We start from the raw sequence: 21,332 nt of genomic DNA, 5'->3' as shown, positions 1-21,332 counted from the left end.
CCGAACAGACTAAGGCACCAGGTCATAGGTCTCATCACACCGGAGAAAGCCTGGCTACCAAGGCTGTCCCCAAATCTTCCTCAGTTTCTCCCCAGGATCCTCCAAATAAGAGAGATGGGCCCACTCAGAACAGACCCTCATCTGAGTCTCTGAGAATCAAGAATAAGGTGAGTTGGGAGAGAATATGAGAAAACTCAAACTTTCTACCGTCACTGGTAGGGGTTTTGCGGTGGCAAAAGGAGAGAAAAGGGGGAAAGAAATGTTCAGTAATAAAAAAAAAAAAAAAAAAAATCAAGGCACACTGATCCATCCCTGAGCAAGCTCGGCCTTTGGTGACTTTGTCTTTTTAAACAATATCTTTAGGGGTATCTGTCAGCTTCTTCTATAAACTGCAATTCTCCCAGGTAGCTCTGTGAACCAATGGGTTTCATGTTACCAGCCGACCCAAATCTTTAGGAATCTAGCCCAGGTCTTCTGATTTTCCATCCCCTATTCTAGCAGCCAAGAGGCAGGCTACTTGTCCTCACTACTAAGGTGGAAGAAGGCCATAAAAGGATTTACGACCTGAACATTCCAGAACCTTCTGAACAAATCTGTCCCACTGTCTCCCCTAAAAGCTGGACTCACTTTCTGAGAGCTGAGGAGTACATTTTCCTTCTGGCCCAGCTTGTCTGTCTCAGCTTAGTTCACACAAACATGAAACCCTTATCAAATGACAAGCTGCTCACCCACAGAATAGGAAATTTCTAGATCAGCACAACAGTTGCAAGTTGGAAGCCCAAAGATGGAAGTGGCCTGTGTTATTTGTCACCAGAGTTCCACAGCCACGATGTAGCCCCGGCATCTCTGCACTTCCCACTGGCAAGTCCTTGGACTGTTCGAGAGCTGGTCATGGTCTGCCCGGCAGTGTGACCTCGCGAACGGGGCCCCGTGCTCCCCACAGGCGGAGGTGTCCATGCCAGTCTCGTCAGGCGGATTCCAGCCCCTGTGGCCTCTTCTGCAGGGACAACCTTGAAGGCCACAGTCCCGGGCAGCATCAACCACTAATCATTCCGCCACAGGGGTAACAGAATGTTAAAAGTGACACTTTGGGGGCCAAGCTACTTTCACCGTGAAATTCCAAAACAAGACATGTTCACAGGAAATGCTCGAGGTCCACAACCTGCCAGCCTCCTCTCCCACCTGGAGAATATAACGAGTCAGCATGTTGAGAGATGGGATTTTATTTATTTATTTTTATTTTTGGCTGCGTTGGGTCTTCATTGCTGCACACGGGCTTTCTCTAGTTGCGACGAGCGGGGGCTACTCTTCGTTGTGGTGTGCGGGCTTCTCATTCCTGTGGCTTCTCTTGTTGCAGAGCACGGGTTCTAGACACTTGAGCTTCAGCAGTTGTGGCATGTGGGCTCAGTAGTTGTGGCTCACGGGCTCTAGAGCGCAGGCTCAGTAGTTGTAGCACGTGGGCTTAGTTGCTCTGTGGCATGCGGGATCTTCCCGGACCAGGGCTTGAACCCGTGTCCCCTGCATTGGGAGGCGGATTCTCAACCACTGAGCCACCAGGGAAGTCTAAGAGACGGGATTTTAAAGAGAGGATTTTCTGAAAAGAGTATCTTTGGAGAAAGCTGTGCTTCTTGGGCAGGTGAGGGCCTGCCCCCTCATCTGAAACACGTTGGGGGTTTCCACGAAGCTACTTGGCCATCTTACCATGTGACTCCCTCTCGCTGAGGGCAGAAAAGGCCGGGGCCCTTTCCCAGCCAGGAAATCCAGAGGAGGGGTGGGGCGGTCAGGCTGCAGAGGGCTGAATAAAGGCCCATAGATGTCAAGTCTAATTCCTGGAACCTGTAAATGTGACCATATTTGGAAAAAGAGTCTTTGCAGGTGTGATTAAGTTAAGGCTCTTGAGACAGGGAGGTGATCCTGTATTATCCAGATGAGCCCTAAATGCAATTACGTGTATCCTTGTAAGAGGGAGATAGAGGGAGACTTAAGCGCACACAGAGAAGGCCGTGTAACCAGAGACGCAGAGATAAGAGCGACAGGGCCACAAGCCAAGGAACGCTGGCAGCCACCAGAAGCCCAGAGAGGCAAAGAGCAGATTCTCCCCCCAGAGCCTCCAGAGTGAGCTCAGCCTTACTGACACTGGATTTCAGCCCAGTAAACTGATCTCAGACTTCCATCCTCAGAACTGTGGAAGAGGACATTTCTTTGCTTTTAAGCCATCAAGTGTGTGGTTATTTGTTACAGCATCCACAGGGCACTAATTAACATGCAGGGTGACTCCTGCTTGGGTGGTGACGCCAGATGCAAGCGTCTGAGTTGGGGTCACCCTCCATCCCGGAATTTGTCAGGGCAGGCGATGCATGAAAGTTAGAGCCAGATGTGGGCCACACAGGGAGGGAAGCAGGATGGCCTCATCCAAACTCATCATCTCTGCCTGGAGGGGCAGAGACACCAGCCGCGAGAAGTTGAAGGTAAACCCTAAGGGAAAAGTCCCAAGTGACCACCCAGAAGAGGGACACCTCCCCCTGGGTCAAAGACACACAGAGCCTTAGAAGAGCCCACCAGGAGAAAGGTCAGCTTAAACCATAGCGGGCTCCCACCACACCCACTTAAGTAAGAGCTATCCTACACCTCCCACTCGCCCCGAACCCCAGCTTCCACCTTGGGGAGGAGCGGGAGAGGGCACAGAAGTCCAGCAGAGAATCCCCCTTTCCCACGCAAGGCTCCAGCCCTAAGCAAGCTAAGCTGGAGTGGGGAGAAGAATGGAATGTCAAAGTTGAGAGTTTTGACTAATATCTTGGCCTGGACATTCAAATTCCAAATTGAGACTGTTTTCCATTTAAAGCGACCTTAGGACAGACTATTTCCTAAGAGGAGCAGAAAAGGCAGCGCCTGCCAGCGTTTTCATCCCGGGCCAGGGAACATTAATCCCACTGAACACATTTCAAAGGGGCAGCAGCAAACAAACCCTGAAGTTGCATGCCCAGTACACCGCGAGCCAGGTTTATTCAACATGCTGGTTGCAAAGGCTGGTGAAAACATCTCAGTGGAACGGAGCATCGCTGAGTTCCCGTGAAAGGAAAAAATGCAAATTTGTTTTCGGTATCACTTTGAAGCTTCCTGCGCAGAGCCCTGGGCCTTGACAGACTCACACTGACGTGAGCACAAGTTAGCCAGATCCCAGCAGCTGTTCACCTCCTCCCTCGACGGCCTCGAAACCTGGTGCAGAACATGCTGATTTTGTTTCACAGAAGATTAAAAACATTTGCTGCTGCGTCCATAATTCACAGGCCCTGTTATCACTGGGACCAGGAATCCTGAACAAGAAATGCTTAGTCCCCTCTCAAAACCGAGGAGCAGCCCCCAGAGAGAGGCCAGACACAGGATGATGCATCAGCTGGGACCCAGCCCAGAGCCGGGTCATTACATCCTTTGCCTTTCTTCTGGAACAAGAGGAGAAGGATCTATACACCCTTCAAAACACAGTCATGTGCACCAAGCTGCTTTGTCCTCACATACTGCAAGAGAGACGGGGTTACATAGCCCTGGATGAGCGCCCCCTTGCCTCTGGTCTCACAGCAAAGTATCAGCAAGCAAGATGAGAAATGAGCTCCCTGGCTCCTCGCAGGGTTGTAGCAGGGCTGGTGTTGATGGTGGCAAAGCTGACTGTCATGTGGCCTGCCCTGAACCTGCAGTCGGGACCCCAACTGTACCTTGAACCTTCTGGTCCCCCTGTGCACCCAGGAGGAGACTTGGGCAGGCAAAGCCCAGCTGAGATGGTTCCTGCAGCAAAGAGCCGACTCTTCTCCAGAAATTCTGGTGGGACAGATCATTTGTCAAGCTGGTAGATAACTCCACATCTTTCCATCAGGCTGCTCAGACACATCCCTTAGGTAACTATTGTTTGGCGCCTCCATTAAAATTCAACAGAGGCCAGTAGATTCTTTATCCCTTTCATTTGTTTAGTTGCAGGAAGGAATGCTCTTCCCTAATTAAGCCAGTGAGTTGGGCGAAGAGAAGGGATGTGAGAGAAGGAAGCAGGGACTGGGGGAGGGCTGGAATGATGGTCACACCTCTCTGTGGTCTTCAGATGCTCTCAGCAGGGACCTGAAACATGTGGGTGTGCCTCAGAGGTAACCCCCCAACTCAGAGCCAGCAGAGACCTGAGTCTGATTCCTCCCCACGCCATCACTTGTTCTGGACACAGCAGTGTTGGTCTGAGCACTGCACCAAGCTCCAGCTAACGCTCAAGAGGGACCTTCCCTCTCCCCTCTCCTGGGGGTCTCCCCTGTGCCTCCCACCCCGAGGCTGTGAGGGACCCTTCATCTGAGATCACCTCCCTCATCACGGTTGGCTGCAGTGGGCCGTGGCATTTCCCAGTTGGCTGGGGGCCACAGGAGGGTGGGGACTGTGCCCTATCTAAACCCCGTCACATAAAACGCAAAGTGAAGTATGCCAACCTCAGAAGAAGAGTCGAGATGTTCCTGTTGTTGTTGCGTTGCTGTTATTTATCTAGTAGAGTAAGTCTCCTACACACGAACCTTCAAGTTGTGAGCTTTCAAAGATGCGAACACGCGTTCCATCCACATCAGGCATGAGTGAAATTGCAGCTTGCCCTCCATCTCCTATTGCTGACGATCGTTTAGCTCTACCATCTCCCACCTCCTCTCCCTCCTCCAGTCAGTAACTCTTCTTGCCTGTTCACTCGATACCAGCCCCCAAATGCCAGCTGTTGTACTGGACTACTGTACTTTTCAAGGGACTGTACTGTAAGATAAAAAATGTTTTCTTTGGGGACTTCCCAAGTGGCGCAGTTGTTAAGAATCCGCCTGCCAATACAGGGGACACACATTCGAGCCCTGGTCCAGGAAGATCCCACATGCCGTGGAGCAACTAAGCCCGTGCGCCACAACTACTGAGCCTGTGCTCTAGAGCCCGCGAGCCACAACTACTGAGCCCGTGAGCCGCAACTACTGAAGCGCACGCGCCTAGAGCCTGTGCTCTGCAACAAGAGAAGCCACCGCAATGAGAGGCCCGCGCACCGCAACAAAGAGTGGCCCCCGCTCGCCACAACTAGAGAAAGCCCGCACGCAGCAACGAAGACCCAACGCAACCAAAAATAAATAAATTAAATAATTAATTAATTTTTTAAAAAGTTTTCTTTATTTTCTGTGTTTGTTTCTTTTTATTGTATTATTTGTGTGAAAAGTATTATAAACCTGTTACAGTACAGTACTACATAGCCGATTGTGTTAGGTGGGTACCTAAGCTAACTTTGTTGGACTTAGGAGCAAATTGGACTTACAAACGCACTCTCGGAAGGGAACTCGTTTGTATGTAGGGGACTTACTGTAATGATAAATAACCACGTTTCCCTTTCTGGAATCTGAGTAAACCCATTAGATGCTGTGGATTCACATCACAGACTGCCTGCACTCTCTGTTCGAAGTTGGGGGACTTTTCTGGAGGAAGGCAGACTGAAAGAAGGAGTTATTTTTGCTGTTGTTACTTGTAATCAATCTTTTATTCACAGCTGCAAATCTTTACTCAATTATGGATGAAACGTAAGAACCTTTTTGAAATGCTAAGAAAGGAGTGGGTACCAAGGGACCAAAGTAAAAATCCAAAAGCTGAGTGGGGAACAGGCCGGGGCTGTCCACAGCGCATGATCCACACAGAGGCAGAGAGATGGTGGCATCCACGGGAAGGAATCTGGGAAACTCTTGTCTACCCCCAGTTGCTAAATGCTATTGAAATACTATGGACAGAACAATGAGAGAAGGTTCAAGGTTGGTGTGAAAAAGTCAAGATGCCGTCAAAAAAAAAAAACTTTAATGGGACTTCCCTGGCGGTCCAGTGGTTAAGACTCCGTGCTTCCACTCCAGGGGACACGGGTTCGATCCCTGGTGGGGGAACTAAGATCCCACATCCCACATCCCACATGCCAAATGGCTCAGCCAAAAAGAAAAAAAAAGATGCCATCATTCCCTCAGCAAACATTTACTGAGTCACTTCATGTGTCAGGTCACAACTGTAAGGGGATGCACTCATTGTCCCCCAGGAGTTCCCAGCCTCTGGGAGACACTGTCACACCGGGCTGAGCACATGCTATACAGCCAGGTCTGGAGGAGCAGTGGGCGCAGAAAGGAGATGCTACACGGAGGCTCGCGGTAACAGCTCAACCCGAACACCAGGCAGACCCGGGCCAAGCCCTGGGACCGAACCTTGTTAGCACTGGGACCACTGCCAAGTTATTCAATCTCTCTCAACCTGTTCATGCCCCTTGAAAAGGAGACTATCAGTGCCTGCCTCAGAGGGTTGTCATAAAACGATTAAATAGAACATACAATAAAGTGGCCAGCCTAGATCACTGCTTGAAGAAAATACTCAGTAATATTGGCTTTCATTCTTACTCACCCGTCGGACAAAGTCAGAGGCACTTCCACAGAGGAGGTAAGATTTTAGATGCATCAGGACTTAGGAAGGAGGACCGGGGATTTGGTGAAAAGGAGATGTCATTCACAAAGAGACCAACACGTACGTAAATGCATGGCATGTTTGGAAACCAGCAAGGGGCTCAAAGTCTTTGGCCTGAGGGGCTCACAGGCTGGACAAGTGGATTTGATCCATGCTAGGGAATTTGGACTTTGTCCTGTGGGCATCTGGTCAAAGGACGATGGGTTTTGGAATCGAATAGTTGGATTCCATCCCCACCCAATACTGTGGGTGGTGAGATCGGGGTTGAGGGGGGCAAGCAAGTGGGAATAATAACATCCAACCTGATGGGCTCCTGAATGGTTTACATCCGGGGTCAGAAAACTTTCTCTAAAGAGCCAGGTAGTAAATATTTTCAGATGGGCAGGCCATACGTTTTCTGTTGCAACTACTCAACCCTGCCAATGCAGCATGAGAGCATCCATAGACCATACGTACATGAGTGAGTACAGTTATGTCCTAGTAAAACTTTATTTATAAAAACAGGCAGTGGGCAAGATTTGGCCTTCAGGCAGTAATTTGCCCACCCCTGCTTTAGATTAGGAAACAAACCTGAAATCCCCTACAACACGGTACACCCCCCGGCCCCTTTCCAAATGCCAACAACCAGCACTGTTCTTAGATCCTTATCGCAGGTCCAGTGGCTCCAAAACATCGCTAAATGATCTGAAGATTATCCTGAGCTCCCCCAATCTAAGCTCTAGAGGCTGCCGTGCATCAAGATAATGTGTTCCACAGAATGAGAATTGCTTTGCCAGGAGCACTGAGTGTTGTAGTAATCAATCAATCAATCAGTCAGAGAAAACTCATTAAGCACATGGTGCTGGAAACGTTGAGATCACTGAGGCTGGATCTGCAGGAAGAGCACGTGGTTCGGTGAGAAAGTCCCGCTTCCCAGTTGCCTGAGTTCTACTCACAGTTTTACACAGTTTTAGTTGTGCACAATCCTCGAGAGTCACAGTTTCCATTTCTTAATCTGTACGATGAAGGAATTCAGCCAAGCGAGGGTGTGGAGAAAAGGGAACCCTCCTACACTGTTGGCGGGAATGTAAATTGGTGCAGCCACTATGGAAAACAGTATGAAAGTTCCTCAAAAAACTAAAAATAGAGTTGCCATATGATCCAGCAATCCTACTCCTGGGCATATATCTGGAGAAAACTCTAATTCGAAAAGACACATGGGCCCCAATATTCATAGCAGCACTATTTACAATAGCCAAGACATGGAAACAACCTAAATGTCCATCAACAGATGAATGGATAAAGATGTGGTACACAGAGGACCTGCGCAGAAGGGGAAAGGCAGCACATGGAAAGGAGGGCCTCTGGAGTGTGGAGTTCCGGAGTTTCGAGCCATGTGGCTGACAGGGTCTTGGTGTTCCGGCCGGGTATCAGGCCTGTGCCTCTGAGGTGGGAGAGCTGAGTTCAGGAAATTGGCCCACCACAGACCTCCTGGCTCCACGTAATATCAAATGGCGAAAGCTCTCCCAGAGATCTCCATCTCAATGCTAAGACCCAGCTCCACTCAACAACCAGCAAGCTACAGTGCTGGACACCCTATGCCAAACAACTAGCAAGACAGGAACACAACCCCACCCATTAGCAGAGAGACTGCCTAAAATCATAATAAGGTCACAGACACCCCAAAACACACCACTGGACGTGGTCTTGCCCACCAGAAAGACAAGATCTAGCCTCATCCATCAGAACACAGGCACTAGTCCCCTCCACCAGGAAGCCTACACAACCCACTGAACCAACCTTAGGTACTGGGGGCAGACAACAAAAACAACAGGAACTATGAACCTGCAGCCTGCGAAAAGGAGACCCCAAACACAGTAAGTTAAGCAAAATAAGAAGACAAAGAAACACACAGCCGATGAAGGAGCAAGGTAAAAACTCACCAGACCAAACAAATGAAGAGGAAATAGGCAGTCTACCTGAAAAAGAATTCAGAGTAATGGCAGTAAAGATGATCCAAAATCCTGGAAATGGAATGGAGAAAATTCAAGAAACGTTTAACAAGGACCTAGAAGAACTAAAGAGCAAACAAACAATGATGAACAACACAAAAAATGAAATTAAAACTTCTCTAGGAGGAATCAATAGCAGAATAACTGAGGCAGAAGAACACATAAGTGACCTAGAAGATAAAATAGTGGAAATAACTACCTCAGAGCAGAATAAAGAAAAAAGATTGAAAAGAACTGAGGACAGTCTCAGTGACCTCTGGGACAACATTAAATACACCAACATTTGAATTATACGGGTCCCAGAAAAAGAAGAGAAAAAGAAAGGGACTGAGAAAATATCTGAAGAGATTATAGTTGAAAACTCCCCTTACATGGGAAAGGAAATAGTCAATCAAGTCTAGGAAGCACACAGAGTCCCATACAGGATAAATCCAAGGAGAAACATGCCAAGACACAGATTAATCAAACTATCAAAAATAAAATACAAAGAAAAAATATTAAAAGCAGCAGGGGAAAAACAACAAATAACATACAAGGGAATCCCCATAAGGCTAACAGCTGATTTTTCAGCAGAAACTCTGCAAGCCAGAAGGGAGTGGCCGGACATATTTAAAGTGATGAAAGGGAAAAACCTACAACCAAGATTACTCTACCCAGCAAGGATCTCATTCAGACTCGACAGAGAAATTAAAACCTTTACAGATCAGCAAAAGCTATGAGAATTCAGCACCACCAAACCAGCTTTAAACAAATGCTAAAGGAACTTCTCTAGGCAGGAAACACAAGAGAAGGAAAAGACCTACAATAACAAACCCAAAACAATTAAGAAAATGGTAATAAGAACATACATATCAATAACTACCTTAAATGTAAATGGATTAAATGCTCCAACCAAAAGACACAGATTGGCTGAATGGATACAAAAACAAGACCTGTATATATGCTGTCTACAAGAGACCCACTTCAGACCTAGGGACACATACAGACTGAAAGTGAGGGGATGGAAAAAGATATTCCATGCAAATGGAAATCAAAAGAAAGCTGGAGTAGCAATTCTCATATCAGACAAAATAGACTTTAAAATAAAGACTATTACAAGAGACAAAGAAGGACACTACATAATGATCAAGGGATCAATCCAAGAAGAAGTATAACAATTGTAAATATTTATGCACCCAACATAAGAGCACCTCCATACATAAGGCAAATGCTAACAGCCACAAAAGGGGAAATTGACAGTAACACAATCATAGTAGGGGATTTTAACACCCCACTTTCACCAATGGACAGATCATCCAAAATGAAAATAAATAAGGAAACACAAGCTTTAAATGGTACATTAAACAAGATGGACTTAATTGATATTTATAGGACATTCCATCCAAAAACAACAGAATACACTTTCTTCTCAAGTGCTCGTGGAACATTCTCCAGGATATATCATATCTTGGGTCACAAATCAAGCCTTGGTAAATTTAAGAAAATTGAAATCCTATCAAGTATCTTTTCCAACCACAATGCTATGATACTAGATATCAATTACAGGGAAAAAAATCTGTAAAAAATACAAACACATGGAGGCTAAACAACACACTACTAAATAACCAAGAGATCACTGAAGAAATCAAAGAGGAAATCAATAAATACCTAGAAACAAATGGCAATGTAAATACAATGACCTAAAAGCTATGGGATGCAGCAAAAGCAGTTCTAAGAGGGAAGTTTATAGCAATACAATCCTACCTCAAAAACAAGAAAAATCTCAAATAAAGAACCTAACCTTACACCTAAAGCAATTTGAGAAAGAAGAACAAAAAACCCCCAAAGTTAGCATAAGGAAAGAAATCATAGAGATCAGATCAGAAATAAATGAAAAAGAAATGAAGAAAATAATAGCAAAGATCAATAAAACTAAAAGCTGGTTCTTTGAGAAGATAAACAAAATTGATAAACCATTAGCCAGACTCATCAGGAAAAAAAGGAAGAAGGCTCAAATCAATAGAATTAGAAATGAAAAAGGAGAAGTAACAACTGACACTGCAGAAATATAAGGGATCATGAGAGATTACTACAAGCAACTATATGCCAGTAAAATGGACAACCTGGAAGAAATGGACAAGAACACTCCCAAACTCATTCTACAAGGCCACCATCACCCTGATACCAAAACCAGACAAAGATGTCACAAAGAAAGAAAACTACAGGCCAATATCACTGATGAACATAGATGCAAAAATCCTCAGCAAAATACTAGCAAACAGAATCCAACAGCACGTTAAACGGATCATACACCATGATCAAGTGGGGTATATCCCAGGAATGCAAGGATTCTTCAATATACGCAAATCAATCAATGTGATACACCATATTAACAAATTGAAGGAGGAAAACCATATGATCCTCTCAATAGATGCAGAAAAAGCTTTCGACAAAATTCAACACCCATTTATGATAAAAACCCTCCAGAAAGTAGGCACAGAGGGAACTTACCTCAACATAATAAAGGCCATATATGACAAACCCACAGCCAACATCATTCTCAATGGTGAAAAACTGAAACCATTTCCTCGACAATCAGGAACAAGACAAGGTTGTCCACTCTCACCACTATTATTCAACATAGTTTTGGAAGTTTTAGCCACAGCAATCAGAGAAGATAAAGAAATAAAAGGAATCCAAATTGGAAAAGAAGAAGTAAAGCTGTCACTGTTTGCAGATAACATGATACTATACATAGAGAATCCTAAAGATGCTACCAGAAAACTACTAGAGCTAATCAATGAATTTGGTAAAGTAGCAGGATACAAAATTAATGCACAGAAATCTCTTGCATTCCTATACACTAATGATGACAAATCTGAAAGAGAAATTAAGGAAACACTCCCATTTACCATTGCAACAAAAAGAATAAAATACCTAGGAATAAACCTACCTAAGGAGACAAAAGACCTGTATGCAGAAAACTATAAGACACTGATGAAAGAAATTAAAGATGATACAAACAGATGGAGAGATATACCATGTTCTTGGACTGGAAGAATCAACACTGTGAAAATGACTATACTACCCAAAGCAATCTACAGATTCAATGCAATCCCTATCAAACTACCAATGGCATTTTTCACAGAACTAGAACAAAAAATTTCACAATGTGTATGGAAACACAAAAGACCCCCGAATAGCCAAAGCAATCATGAGAAAGAAAAACGGAGCTGGAGGAATCAGGATCCCAGACTTCAGACTATACTACAAAGCTACACTCATCAAGACAGTACGGTGCTGGCACAAAAACAGAAATATAGATCAATGGAACAGGATAGAAAACCCAGAGGTAAACCCACGCACATATGGTCACCTTATCTTTGATAAAGGAGGCAAGAGTATACAATGGAGAAAAGACAGCCTCTTCAATAAGTGGTGCTGGGGAAACTGGACAGCTACATGTAGAAGAATGAAATTAGAACACTCCCTAACACCATACACAAAAATAAACTCAAAATGGATTACAGAACTAAATGTAAGGCCAGACACTATCAGACTCTTAGAGGAAAACATAGGCAGAATGCTCTATGACATAAATCACAGCAAGATCCTTTTTGACCCACCTCCTAGAGAAATGGAAATAAAAACAAAAATAAACAAATGGGACCTAATGAAACTTAAAAGCTTTTGCACAGCAAAGGAAAACATAAACAAGATGAAAAGACAACCTTCAGAATGGGAGAAAATATTTGCAAACGAAGCAACTGACAAAGGAATAATCTCCAAAATTTACAAGCAGCTCATGCAGCTCAATATTAAAAAAACAAACAACCCAATCCAAAAATGGGCAAAAGACCTAAATAGACATTCCTCCAAAGAAGAAATACAGATCGCCAACAAACACATGAAAGGATGCTCAACATCACAAATCAGTAGAGAAATGCAAATCAAAACTACAATGAGGTATCACCTCACACCAGTCAGAATGGCCATCATCAAAAAATCTACAAACAGTAAATGCTGGAGAGGGTGAGGAGAAAAGGGAACCCTCTTGCACTGTTGGTGGGAATGTAAATTGATACAGCCACTATGGAGAACAGTATGGAGGTTCCTTAAAAAGCTAAAAATAGAACTACCATACGACCCAGCAATCCCACTACTGGGCATATACCCTGAGAAAACCATAATTCAAAAAGAGTCATGTACCACAATGTTCACTGCAGCTCTATTTACAATAGCCAGGACATGGAAGCAACCTAAGTTTCCATGGACAGATGAATGGATAAAGAAGATGTGGCACATATATACAATGGAATATTACTCAGCCATAAAAAGAAACGAAATTGAGTTATTTGTAGTGAGGTGGATGGACCTAGAGTCTGTCATACAGAGTGAAGTAAGTCAGAAAGAGAAAAACAAATACTGTAAGCTAACACATATATATGGAATCTAAAAAAAAAAATGCTTCTGAAGAACCTAGGGGCAGGACAGGAATAAAGATGCAGATGTAGAGAATGGACTTGAGGACATGGGGAGGGGGAAGGGTAAGCTGGGACGAAGTGAGAGAGTGGCATGGACATATATACACTACCAAATGTAAAACCGATAGCTAGTGGGAAGCAGCCGCATAGCACAGGGAGATCAGCTCAGTGCTTTGTGACCACCTAGAGGGTGGGAGGGAGACGCAAGAGGGAGGAGATATGGGGATATATGTATATGTATAGCTGATTCACTTTGTTATATAGCAGAAACTAACACACCACTGTAAAGCAATTATGTTCCAATAAAGATGTTAAAAAAAAAAGATGTGGTACATATATACAATGGAATACTACTCAGCCATAAGAAAAAAGAATGACATAATGCCATTTGCAGCAACATGGTTGGACCTAGAGCTTATCATACCAAGTGAAGTAAGTCAGACAAAGACCATATGATATCACTTATATGTGGAATCTAACATATGATACAAGTGTTCATTACCTATGAAAGTTCATTACCTACGAAACAGAAACAGACTCGCAGACATAGAGAACAGACTCGTGGTTGCCAAGGGGGAGGGGGGGTGGCATAGGGAAAGACTGGGAGTTTGGGATGAGCAGATGCAAACTATTATATATAGAATGGATAAACAACAAGGTCCTACAGTATAGCAAAGGTAACCATATTCAATATCGTGTAATAAACCATAATGGAAGAGAAAAAAAAAAAGAAATTCAGCCAAATGGCAATGTGATTCTGAGTTTGCTTCAGAGGGCTGCAGGGGTGGGGGAGGGCTTTCTGGCGCCATCTTGAAGGAAGCCATGCCCATGGGTTGGCCTTGAGGGGTCAGGCTGGCATTCTTTGGGGGAAGGGACAGCATGAGCCATGGGAAGAGGAGGTAACCGGCAACCAGTGCATGAGCCTTCCTTCATCGAGGAAGGGTTCAGGGAGGGAGACGCAATAAAATGGGAGAAATGGGTGGAGCCAGTGCATTGAAGACTCTTGGTGTTTTCTGCTGTCATTGCAAGAAGAAGGAGACTTTCTGGTGTATAGTATAGATCAGGAATCAAAAACGCAATGCGTGCAGGGGCTAGACAGGTAGGAGTGAGTACGTGGGATGGATATAACCACAGGGAACGATGAGAACAGGACAAACTGGCGAGTGCAAGCCCTGCCTAGGAGAGGTGCTGGCACTTAGCTCCAGATGACTGCCGCCATGTGGTCTTCATGGCTCAGCGTGGCTGATCTGATTTTTTTTTAAATGTTGGAAATTTAGATTTGTATGTGAGAGCTCCTGATTTAAAAAATTGACTAATTGTTTTTATTAACATCATGCCAGCCAAACATAACACGGCTGGTTAGATTCTGCCCAAGTTGCCAGTTTGAAACTTCAGCTGTAGATGGTGAGGCTGATTTCAGAATGAGCTCTGGAGAACCAGCAAAGCTAAAGAGCGACACTGAATCCAGTCCCAGCCTCTGCAGACGGAGGCCTCCTTCAGCATTAGATCAGCTACAAGCATCACCTGAAACTAGGATTAGCTAGTTACAGGACCCCCCGTTAAATCTGAATTTTAGATAACCAGAATACTTTTTTAGCATAAGTATATCCCAAATATTGCATGGCACATTAGACTAAAAAAGTATTCAGTTTATCTGCAATTCAATTCAAATGTAACCGAGCATCTTGCATTTTTATTTGCTAAACCTGGCAGCTGTCCCTGGAACCCCACCCCAGGCTCCAATGGGGTCAGACCCTCCCAACTCCTCTCAGAGCAGCAGACTCCACCCTCGAGGACACAGGGATATAGTCCACGATGCAGATTTCAAGGGAAAGGGAAGCCGATCACACATTTGAGGACCTGAACATGGCCGTAACTTCAGGTGATCTGTATTAACTACCCTTGGCATCAAAGGATGCATATTCTGGACACCTCAGCCCCTCTCCAGTTGTGTGTCCTTTGGCCCTCTGAGCCTCGGTTTCCTCATCTCGTAAATGGAGACGGGAACTCCAATCCCACAGGATTGTCAAAAGGATGAAATGGAATAGATGTAAAAGCATTATCACACTGTGTCTGGCACCGGGCAGACGCAGAACAAACATTTGTTGTGTGTTCAATGAAATTCTTCCACCTTAGAATGATTGTCTTCCTACTGCTCCTGTCACCAAGCCAAGACCTGTCTACTGAGGGTCCCAGAAGGCTGAGGCAGGGCAATATGAGAAGCCCACCATGGCAGGCGACGTCTCTGGGGACGGGGGGACAGCCAGGGAGCTGAGCTCCTGGTGAACCACCAGGATCACAGTTCAGGGGGAGAAAGAGACCCTGGCTTCCTACACTTTCAAGGCTGGAAGTCAAGTGTGCAGAAGCCTCCATTTATTTGTTTGTTTGTTTGAAATATATTTGAAATATAACACTGTAAGTTTAAGGTGTACCACATGTTTTGTTTTGGTTTTTTTTTACAGTGGGTCCTTGCTGGTTTTCTATTTTAAATATAGCAGTGTGTACATGTCAATCCCAAACTCCCAGTCTATCCCTCCCCCCGACCCTTCCCCTCTGGTAACCACAAATTCATTCTCTAAATCTGTGAGTCTGTTTCTGTCTTGTAAATAAGTTCATTTGTAACATTTTTTAATGCCATTTGCAGCAACATGGATGGACCTGGAGATTATCATTCTAAGTAAATCAGATAGAGAAAGACAAATATCACGAAGTCTCGCTTATGTGCTGAATCTGAAAAAGATTGATACAAAAGGTGTATAATATGTTGACTTGAGATGTTTATATATTGTAACATGATTGCCACTGTACCCATAGTTAGCACTTCTGTCTTGTCCCATAATTATCATTGCTTTTTTGTGATGGGAATAATTAAGATCTAGTCTCTTAGCGAGTTTGATGAATATAATACACCCGATATTGCTGTCTATATTCACTATACTGTGCGTTAGATCTCCAGAACTCATTTATCTGCTAGCTGCAAGTTTGTACCCTTAAATAACTCTCCAATTCCCCACACCCCAACCCCTGGAAACCACCGTTTTACTATTTGTATGCATTTGGTTTTTTTAGATTCCACATATAAGTGATACATAATATTTGTTTCTCTCTGTCTGACTCACTCAGCCTAATGTCCTCAAGGTCCATCCACGTTGTCCCAAATGGCAGGATGTCCTTCTTTCTCATAGCTGAATAATATTCCATTCTGTATATATACACCACATCTTCTTACCCATTCACCTGTTGGTGGACACTTAGGTTGTTTCCGTATCTTAACTATTGCGAATAATGCTACAATACCCATGGGAGTGCATATCTCTCTTCAATATCCTGTTTTCATTTCATTTCCCTTGGGTATATACCCAGAAATGAATTTGCTGGGTCATATGGTAGTTCTATTTTTTAACTTTTTGAGGAACTTCTATAGTTTTCCATTGTGGCTAAAGCAATTTACATCCCCACCAACAGTGCACAGGGGTTCCCTTTTCTCCACACCCTCACCAACGCTTGTTATCTCTTGTCTTCTTGATGAAAGCCATTCTAACAGTGTGAGGTGATAGCTCACTGTGGTTTTGATTTGCATTTCCCCAATGATTAGTGATGTTGAGCATCTTTTCCGGTACCTGTTGGCCATTTGGATGTCTTCTTTGGAAAACTGTCTATTTAGTTCCTCTGCCCATTTTTAATCGAATTGTTTGGGAGTTTTTGTTATTTTGGATATTAACCTTTTATCAGGTACAGGGTTTGCAAATATTTCTCCCATTCTATATGTTGCCTTTTCATTTTGTTGATTTTTTCTTTTGCTGTGCAGATGCTTTTAAGTTTGATGTAGTCCCACTTGTTAATTTTTGCTTTTGTTTCTTGTGCTTTGGTGTCATATCCAAAAATATCACTGCCAATGCCAAGTTCAAGGAGCTTCTTCTCTACGTTTTCTTTTAGGAGTTTTATAGTATCAGGTTACATTTAAGTCTTTTTGATCCGTTTTGAGTAAATTTTTGTAAGTGGTATAACATAGGGGTCCAACTTCATTTTTCTACATGTGTTTATCCAGTTTTCTCAACATCATTGTGGAAGAGACTATCCTTTCTCCATTGGGTGTTCTTAGCTTTCTTGTCAAATATTAGTTAACTGTACATGCTGGTGGGGGATGTAATTTTGAGCTCAGAATCCTCCTTCTTAATTCATGGTTTGCCACTGTTCTTCAGCAGCATGGCTACTCTTGCAGGTAGTACAGAGATGGTTTCTTATGCACTCAGAATGTTTTTTGAGAGGCTCAAAGAAACCCAGGACTAGCTCCAGCCACCCTCCCCACCTCCATGTTCAGGCCTGAAAGCCAAACCCAAACACAGAACAGCTGGGAAGGCCTTCAAGCATTCTGAGGCACAAAATAGAACCAGGAGCTTGAAGTTCTCTATCTGATTCCTTCCTCAGACTGCTTGGAGGATGACAAAGGATGTCTTCACTTAAACACAGAGATGCCACTGCCATACACTTATCTGATATACCCACACATACACACACATTAAAGGTCTCTGTGAGAATTTGTTTAAACTACATCCCTTGGGAATACTGTATCAGTTTCCTAGGGGGTGTGTCTTAGTCTATTCATGCTACTATAACAAAAGCACCATAAACTCTGTGGTTTATTAACAACAAACATTTATTTCTCACAGTACTAGAGGCTGGAAGTCCAAGATCAAGGCACCAGCAGGTTCAGTGTCTGGTAAGGGCCCGCTTTCATGTTCACAGAGAGCAACCTTCTCACTGTGTCCTCACAGTGAGAAGGGATGAGGGAGCTCCCAGGGTCTCTTTTATAAGTGCACTAATATCATTCACGGGGGCTCCACCCTCTTGACCTAATCACCTCCCAAAGGCCGCACCTCCTACTACCCTCACATTGGGGGGTTAGGTTTCAATATATGAATTTTGGAGGACACATACATGCAGTCCATAGCACCAGCTGACCTCTACAACTTGAAATCCCTGTAAAGGGAAGCCAGCCTTTGATTCCATGGTTAAACATAGGCTTAAATGCAAACGAAATAACTTAATACTCTTTTCCTATGAAACTCAACTTCAAAGTAGCTAAAAAGATAATAATTATGCCTGGCATCTCTCTTTGTGTTTTTAGGCACTTTGATGTATGCTCACCACACTCACACCAACAGGACCCCCAAAAGGAAACGCAAACTTCATCATTCTGGAAACCAGAGTCAATGCTAGATTTCTAGAAGCCTGACCAGGGACTCTGGGCACTGAGGATTGGCCTAACTGACCCCTTCCAAGCACACCCTCCAGGAAGGGGAAGGGCACGTGGGTAAACCAAGCTCTCATCCAGACATCACTGCCATGGGAGACCAGCCGTCCCTGTTCTGTGCCTGCACGGCCTGATCAATGAAATGCGGACAACAGACTTGATTTCTCTCATTGAAATTCTTGAGAAGCGTTAAGAACCAATTAAAGATGTGTCTAAATGCTTGATGGAAATAAGAGTAAGCTACAGAGAACGTGACTTGAGCTGAAGGCGGCAGGATTTCTGGGGAAGTTTTCTTCCCTCTGTTCTTTCCTCCCTCTTTCCACAAATGGTTCTTGGGTCTTGAGTACCTTGTGCTAAGTGCTGTGATCAAAATGACCAAAACAGAGGGTCCACTCTCTGCAAGTAGTCAGTTCACTGGGCCACACAATCCCCCCAAAATAATCCCACCACCTGTAATCATGGGGCAGCTTGCTCACGTGCACAGGGCCTGAGGAAGCAGTGCTGTCCTCCAAGCAATTGGAAATGAAAGTCACAGGTCATCCGCTGGCTGCAGCTCAGGCAGGTGGGCTAGATGCTTCCTCAGGCTCCGGACAGGCCTCTGATTCATTAAAGTGAATAGGATCGTAGGTCTCTGGGCTGGACAAATTCTAGAGGTCAGCGAGGCCAAAGCTCTCCCCAACAGATCCGGAAACTGAGGACACACAGGTGGGGACCAAGCCTCCCACAGTTCCTCAAAACAGACTAGCATCCCAGGCCTTCTGTGTAAACAAAGTCGATTTTCCCTGCCTAGCGATTTAATTTATGAAGTTCTTTTATGGTAATGAGTTGGAACCGCGAACACACACACTGAAATGTGGCGCAAACCACTGTGAGAGCTGAAGAATGCTAATCTCCCTCCAACATCTCCACACCATTCTCCTGAAACTACCTACTCCTGCAAGGTTCCTGCGGGTTAATTATTGCTGCAGAAGAAATGGCAGTGATTTGCATCAACTTCCATCTACTGGAACCAGGCATGTCAGTCCTGCAGGAACAGGCTTGGGTTAACCTATGAGCCCCACTGCTTACAGGTAAGAGGGATGCAGCTTTGACCCACGACACCGCTTCCCTCGACGAATCACACACGGTGCCCCTGCCGCCTGGGGGCCCCTGCGGCGATCCGGTTACCTGCTCACCTGTGCTTGACACATCTGATACTCCCGGAGCTTTCCCACCTGCTCCTCGTGGCGGCAACAGCGTGAGGCCCGAAGCTCAGGGCCTGGTATTTCATTTGGCCTGTTTGAAAGTTCCATCCATACCTGGTGAGCTCATCAATAACCATCAAAGTCACCTTTCTTCCTCTCCAAGTTCCAGGCTTTTTATAATGACTGGCTCCCAGTAGAATTTCAAAATTTGGCTGGCTAGTGCAGGCCAGGCCCCCTTCTGAAGGCAGGGCCAGTTACCAAACAGAATCACTTGCGTTCAGGGAAAGCGTAAAGAAATCGCTACATAGGACTGGCCTCTGGCATTCTGAAGGCCTGAGTCCTCTGCTCTCATATTGCAGGGAATTTGAAAGCTCACTGGCTGTTTGTCCACCAGAGTGTGTAACAGGGCACCGACTAGTTCTGAGAAAAGGAAGCGTCTGTAATCCATGCATTGATATGCAAAGGTGAGGTGCATTGTGAGAGATGCACCTGGAGTAGGTTCCCATTCTGCATTTCACCTTTATCCTGGGATTCCTGTGTCACACGGCTGCCCAAAGAGGGTTTCGAAAGAAAGTTCTGCTTGTACACACAGCTCATCTACAAAAATTTTTCACTGAGCCACGTTTTAACCAAAAAAACTAATGTTTGCATTCACATGTGTGGACTGTCATTAGGTGATGAGGCACCTAAGGGCACCAAGAGTTTCACGTCAAGATAGCACCTGTCCTGGAACATTCTCGACGGTGCTAAGTATGTTCCTAAGTATAACAAGTATTTCATATTTATAGATGCTGCTGCATTTTGTCCCTGAAAGGCGCTGAGCAACCCTGTACTGATAACCGCGGGCCCCAGGAGCTGCTCTCAGAGCGCTTAGCTCACTCCCTGCGGCTGGTTCTCACAAGCTCTGGAGGGCAGGACTGAGCCCGTCCTGCTTCTCTACCTGGGCTGAGCAGGGCAGCTGGCTCAGTGGGTGCTCAGTAGCACTGGGGCAGGAGTGAGTGGGTGAAGGTGCGTAGGGATGGGCAGAAAAGCAAAGTCTAGCTCGTGGAGAGAGAGCCGGTCGGGGAGGAAGGCTGTGGCCACCAGAGAAACCCCACTAGGTGAGGATGAGGGGCAGAAGGGGGCTGCTGCCTGTGGTTGCCTAATGTGCAAGAGGCAAGTATCTGCCGAGGAATCTGGCACGAAACACATGGCATCTTGTATGACTAGTTTCTAGGGATCTTCCTGGGGGCGAAAATATGGAGGACTAAGGAAGTGTAGCAATGGCCGACCTGGTGCCTAATGCCAGGATTACACACACTGATCAAGATCAAGTCCATCCAGGTGTTACTCAGGACCACCCCCCAGCCCTGACAGGTACTATGGAGGCCAACAGCTGGGCCTGAGTGCCCTCACCGATGGGCATGTCCTTCAAATGCTGCCCAGGTACAATCGGAGCTGCACACCTAGGCGCCATGCCATCTCAGGGTGGGCTTGTGTCATGGCTGACGGCCGTGACCGGTGACTGGACTTCCCCACATGTGTGACGCCCGCCTGCACCTGGAGCAGCACGGAAAGGACACCTGCCTGCCCTACAGGGGCCCCACCCAGTCCCTACCTCCCACCCATCCTCCAACCTCCATCCCCACCTACTCCCACCAAACCCCCACCAGCCGCTCCCACCCAGGCCCCACCTTCCACTCTCACCCAGGAGTTGCTGACAAATGCACTGAGTCAAAACAGAGTCCACTCCACGGCCTCCACTTTGCGGCTCCATCATACTGTCTAACCTTAGACGACCCGAAACAGCGCTATTACCTTCCTCAGCCATCGCCCCCATAAAGAAACACAGCTGCTAATGTCCTTAACCATTGCCAGCTGAAGCCACATCCTGGCCAGTGCATCGGCCTTTATAAACAGCCCTGCCCACAGGCCAGGGGCACACAACACCCCTGTGCTCCCAGTTAAGATGTGGGCCCAGGTGCTG

General features: G+C 45.5%; 1 protein-coding gene across 1 annotated transcript in view; it reads right to left on the bottom strand.

The window, feature by feature from the left end:
- Positions 1–20,926, bottom strand: part of LOC309635882 (uncharacterized protein) — a 277,308-nt gene extending 256,382 nt beyond the window's left edge. Inside the window, exon 1 of the mRNA XM_082407729.1 lies at positions 19,358–20,926. The gene's annotated coding sequence lies outside the window, so the exon portion shown is untranslated. The remainder of the gene's footprint in view (positions 1–19,357) is intronic.
- Positions 20,927–21,332: the final 406 nt, after the last annotated feature.

Source organism: Balaenoptera borealis (assembly GCF_965194805.1).
Source record: "Balaenoptera borealis genome assembly, chromosome: 10".
Classification (NCBI taxonomy): Eukaryota; Metazoa; Chordata; class Mammalia; order Artiodactyla; family Balaenopteridae; genus Balaenoptera; species Balaenoptera borealis.
This window is presented reverse-complemented; position numbering and strand designations above follow the sequence as displayed.